Here is a 5,595-nt window from a genome sequence, read left to right on the forward strand (position 1 = left end):
AGGGAGGAGGGTGGGTGGGGGACGCCATGAGCGCGGCGGCCAATGGCAGGGCCCGGTTGGGGCGGCCGCTGCCCGCGCCAATGGGAGAGCTCCCTCGCGGGCTCGCGGCGTGGCACGGAGCCGCGTGGCGGGGCACGGCACTGCACGGCGCCGTCTTATAGATTCTCGCGAAGCCTCGCCTTGCCGTAAAAAGGAGGGTTCTCTAGGTAGACATGCCACGCAGCTCTCCGAGCCATGGAGTCTGTCTCATGAGTGTGTCTGCATGGCTGCTCCGCAAGGAGTTAAGACTATATTCACGCACGTCATTACTTTGTCGAACGACAAATTATTTTATGTTCCGTCTGTTCTGTCCCTTAGTTTGTTTCTTCTTTACTTTCTACCGAGTGTAAAGGCCAATACTCCCCAGTGTTGCGGGTTTGCATACCTAAGGGGCCATGGCGCCTTTCGGGCAGATCGGGTAGGCAAGCCCGCAACACTGTGGTGTATTGTCTTTAAAGACGATACAACGATTACAGCCATCAGAACCCCGTTCTCACTGCGAGCTGATTGTCTAGCTTTACGAGTACCGGGTGTCTTAGAGCGTATACACAACAGTGCACACTCCTCCGCACACTCGCTGGAACCGCAGTGGCCTATAGCTACAGAGCTTTCAAGGGCCTAGGGCTAGGGGCCTTATAGCGCGTTACGGGCGGAGGGAGTAGGCAAACCCGCAATACTGCCCGTTGTCCGCTTTGAAACACCCGGTACGTAGGCTCCATGTAACCGATAAGTGTATCTTTTGGTCTTTTGCTTACCTACTTGCAGACAAAACCCCAACGAGCAGAAACGGGAAGTTGCCAAAGAGGGATGTTCTCCTATCACCCTCGCCCCCTCTCCTGGAGGGAAGGCCGCGCAAGCGCAGCAGCAACTGCAGCATCAGGCCGCACAACAGTGCCATGATGTGCCATCGAGCCAGCTCTCATGCACTTCGCTTTTTTTTTTCGGTGGGAAAAGTCGATGCGAAATTCCGTCGACCTCCGCAGCCTCTCAGAGGCTACCTACAGCAGCGGGGCCGCGGCCCGCCACCCACCCACCTCACCGCACCGCACCGCGCGCACACGCCGAACCCACCACCGCGAGCCCCGTGGCAGTGCCCCGTCGCGACGTCGACGAATCGGAAAATTGTAGATTCTCGTGTCGAATCGGTGGTTGATATTGATTCGATATCGCATCGGACGCAGTTCTGTGAGTGGGGATGGACCGGGGTGGCGCCTGTATCGTAATCGCATCGATTTCTATTAATTTCTCACTCTCAGTGTGACCCAGTCGAGATCGAGACATCCGGCTTTACGACGTGAAGTTCACGCCATGCCACCCAACTGGGCAGTCAGACAGAGGGATTGTCAAGGGCCTTCCCCCTACCCCCCCCTTTCTCTACCGTGTTCACGTGGTTCGCGTTCACTCGCTCGCGCTCCGCCTTCCCGTCGCAAACGCGCTCCGACGGCACGGGAGTCAAAGTGCGTTCAGCTTTCCGTTGACGTAATACATGGGGGCAGCGCGGAGCCGGGGGACCACGGGGTCGGGTCACCGAGGGGTCAATCGGGGGGGTCAACCCAACCCACCTGCATCTACATACAATACGGCCCTCGGGGACCCTCGGGGGCTCACTTCCACGACGCCGCGGGCCGCGGCTACTTCAAGAAGCAAGCAGGCAGCCACTGGGCCGTCGTGTATACGACATCTCACATTGACCCCCCCCCCTCCCCCCGCCCCCCCTTTGTCACAAAAGTGTCTTCTGGACAATATGTCGCTTCATACAGACCGGTAAACCAATGTTTGTAGAAAGCTGGATCTTTGTTATCCTGATAGATTTGGAACCCCTCTCTTACCTTGATGTCAGTTTCAGTCCCCGGCGATCAGAGGCGTGGGTGACTCGAGATATTGAACAAAACGGGCCTAAATGCAGCGCTTTGTGGTATTTGGCCGTAACCCTATCATGCTGGAGGTGGAGGTGCGTTCCAACCCCACCCGCATTCAGGTCACCAGTGTCGCCGGCCAGCCCTGCCACCTACCAGCCCCGACCCGAGGGAGGGGATGTTCCCTGACGTGAGTTGTTCCTCGGGGTGTTCCACCATGTCCATCGGGGAGTTCATCCTCGTATCGACGATGGGGTGACACGAGCGGGCTGGTGATTCTCATCTGATTGTTATTTGCGTACCAAACCAAAGCATTGCAAATCATGGTGTAGTCGTGGCACGAGTCATTTGCTCAAATCACACGCATAGAAGGATAGCCACGCACTCAATTTTGAAAACCGGCAACGACGTTTCGTGCGCCAGCCGACTTTCGTCACACTGTATACTCGCTTAGCTTGTCCGCAGCCTGCGACCTGTCGCGAGGCGGTGCAGCCCGGGTGGTGCAGGTGCAGCCGGCGCGGGGTGGCCCGCGGCCGCGGCGGGGCCGCGGTGCAAGATCGTCAAAGCACTGCCAGGCATAGACCGCCAGCATCAGCAGCTGGCGATGAAAAAAGCGCAAAAAAGAGTCATACCACCTGTCGTCTTGGCCGCACTGCATTCCGCAGTATCCATCTGCATCCACTTGAATTCTATCGTCGTTGCATCCAACTGCATCCTGCTCTCTGTGTTGGAGGGGAAGCACCACGCGGCTCTGCTGGGAGGCCGTTGCACTTGCTGCCCCTCCACGCCGTTCGGAGACGCGGCGGCGGGGTGCGGCGGGGCGTGGCGGGTGGAACGGGCGGGGCGGCAAAGGATTGAATCCCGTCCAGTTGGTTTCGAAACCAGGAAACGTGGAACATTTCGTCAAAGTTGGTAGTGCGGAGCAGCGAGTGCGCCGGCTGCGCCTGCCTTCCAGTATGGCCTGGCGCTACCCGCGGTGCTGCTTTGGTGCAGGTCTCTCTGAAATGTCTCAGGTCGAAGCCGAGTCTCTGCGGTACCGGTTTGGACTCGGCCGGCCCCGGCGCGGGTGTAGCGTTACGAGGTGTGATTTGGATTACGAATAATAATAGTAATAAATACCTTCGGGAAGCTTGAACCTAACAACTGCGACGTGGCCGTGCTGTTGAACCGGGACCGGGGAGCGACATTACCCAAGAGAGTCGTCAGATGGGCTAGTGCCCCTAGTGCCGGCCAGCGCACACCTGCCTGCCTCTGCCTCTGGCCCGTCCGAGGCGGATGGATGGGCAATGGGCATGTGGCCAGGGAGCCCAATGGGCCAGCCAGGGATAACGTGTATATCAGAATGAACAACGCACTCCACGGTGTCCGAAAACAGCGTCGTTCAATGACGTTTCAAAATTTGTGTCAATGCAACTGTAACTTGGGTTTTTTCAGTCGATATCAGCGTGGCACAGCTGCAGATTACAGGGGGGCTTGTGGTCTCTAGAAAGCCGCATAGAAGGTAGGCAATTTGAGTCACAAAACCCCTGAATGTACGCAACCGACAGCGCATAGCCTGCAGATCCAGCCAGCCGCGACTTCATCTTGTTGTGCCTTATACAAAAGATCGAAATACACCTAATCTCATCAATCTGCGATTTCGCCTATCTGAACGTAGTGTTCAACCAACACCCTCTAATGTCGAGGTACCCCCGCTCGGGACCACCCTTACTCCCGCAAGGGGTGCTGCTCAAATCCGCCAGAAAAGCGATTCAGCCGCGAGGCGTGCGGAGAGCCCATCAAACAATCAACTTGCAAATTTCGCGGGCCGGCAAACGGCGCGCGGGGCGCGGGGCGCGGCTAGGGTGGGCGCGGGTCGCCGGGGGACGAGGCAGGTGTCCTCCTGCGGGCCGGGCCACGGGGAAAGGGCCGTGAAGGGCCGGTTACGCGAGCGGCCTGTCCAGCCGCGGTGGCGGCGGCGGCTCCACTTTGGGGCGCTCCATGATGACCGCGTGTGTGGCTCTCCGCGTCCGCGCGGCTCCACGCGGCGGCGTGGCGTGGCGCATGGCGTGCAAACCGCGTGCATTGCCACCGCGCCACGCTACGCCACCGCGCCACGCCACGCCACGCCACGCCGCCACCGGGCCTCCGCGGCGGCAGTCCTTTCCTTATCGCCTCGTCTACGGGCATGCGGGTGCGAGAGAGAGGCCGCTGCCTGGTACTCGCATGCAGCCTGCGCCGGGGTGCCCCCAGATCCCCTTTCCCCTCCCCCCTCTCCTTCTCTCTCTCTCTTCCTTTCTGTTCTCCCCACCCCCCTCTTTCCTCTCTGACGAGGAGAGGGATAGAGAAGGATGTGTGCGAGAGAGAGAGGAGGGGAGTGGAGTATCTGTCGAGCCGTGGCGCGGTGTTCTTTGGCTTACCTGTGTGCCCCCTATTCTCACCCAACTGGCCGTGGCGAGCCGCGCCAGACGCGAGCACACCTTGCCGCTCCCCTCCCCTCCCCCTTCTCTCCCGTGCCGGGCTGCGCGCTTCAGCCGGACAAGACAACCCGACCAACAGTTGATGCGAGCGAGGCGAGGCGAGAGCCACTGACGAACAAGTCCGAGTGAATGCGTGTGAACGTTGTGTTTAGTTACAGTGTGTGAGTGAGAGTGCCTGATCTGTTTACAAATATCGTGTGATATCAATAAATTAGTGACATGGAAGAGGAACAAGAACAAAGTGATCTGTGATAGTTAACCAAGTTTGTTGCCACCAATCATCACGTTTTTTTGCGACCAAACGCAAGTTTATTATTTATTAAGTTATAATTTTTCAAGTCCTTCATCAACTTCAAGACATCACCAGCCGCAAGCCAACGTTTTCCATGACAATCTAGTCTCTGTGTGTGTAGTGTTCCTCCGAGTGTGTTTTTTTTTCTCTCGTCGCCGTCTTCGATTTTGGAGGTTGGTTCTCTCACTCTCTCGATCGCACCCGGTCCCCCCTGGATTGGCACCGGGCCTCGCCCGAGCCGACGAGACCGGCCCCCGGCCGAGCCCACCTTGCCCCATCCGGGCCCCTCGCCCCCCCGCGCGTCTGTCTCACGGAATGGGATCCAGGTAGCGGAGGAGCGACAGAAGCGAGCACCCTGATGAGCGAGCAAACATTAGCGCCCCTCGGTGAGGCGCGCGCGCGCGCGCCGGTCTCCTCGTGGGTACGTCGGCCGCGGGCGTGCGCTGTGACATGAGGGAAGTGCTCTGCCATGCGAGGTAGCAGGTACTCCCATACTCTCGGGGGTGCTTTTCTCACGGGCCGGCTGACACCCGCTCGGCGCTTATCTGCCGGGCGCCGTGCGTGAATGTTGCCCCGCGACCGCGAATGGCCCGCGAGCCTCGGGAGATAAGACGAGCGCGGAGCGGGCGCCTTTTAATAGTCGTGGCCTAGGGTCCTGTTCGCGGGCCAGAGATTGCATTGCACGCGCGGGTCCGTTTAATTGTATTCCCGACTCGCCTCGCCGTTTTGTTAATACTCGGTGCCGCGTCACCACCGGCGGAGAACGTCACTTTCCCCACTTGTGCCTTTCCGTTAATATTCAGTGGAGGAATACCTTGTTTCGCTCCTCTGGCTAAATTTAGGTCCTACGTACTTCCCCGTGGCGGCGGCCGGCCGCACCATACCTCACCATACTGGAGGATGCGGGGGCGTGAGCTGGAGGGAAGGAGGCGGGGAAGTTTGATGGGGG

At 59.1% G+C, this 5,595-nt stretch overlaps 2 protein-coding genes across 2 annotated transcripts in view; both read left to right on the top strand.

The window, feature by feature from the left end:
- Positions 1 to 5,595, top strand: part of LOC113206159 (MAP kinase-activating death domain protein) — a gene marked incomplete in the record, with an annotated part of 33,137 nt that overhangs the window by 24,574 nt on the left and 2,968 nt on the right.
- The window catches only part of LOC127751397 (RNA-binding protein fusilli-like), a 63,661-nt gene that overhangs the window by 2,267 nt on the left and 55,799 nt on the right, over positions 1 to 5,595 (top strand). The window lies entirely within an intron of this gene.

Source organism: Frankliniella occidentalis, unplaced genomic scaffold (genome assembly GCF_000697945.3).
Source record: "Frankliniella occidentalis isolate FOCC.00 unplaced genomic scaffold, Focc_3.1 Scaffold461, whole genome shotgun sequence".
Classification (NCBI taxonomy): domain Eukaryota; kingdom Metazoa; phylum Arthropoda; class Insecta; order Thysanoptera; family Thripidae; genus Frankliniella; species Frankliniella occidentalis.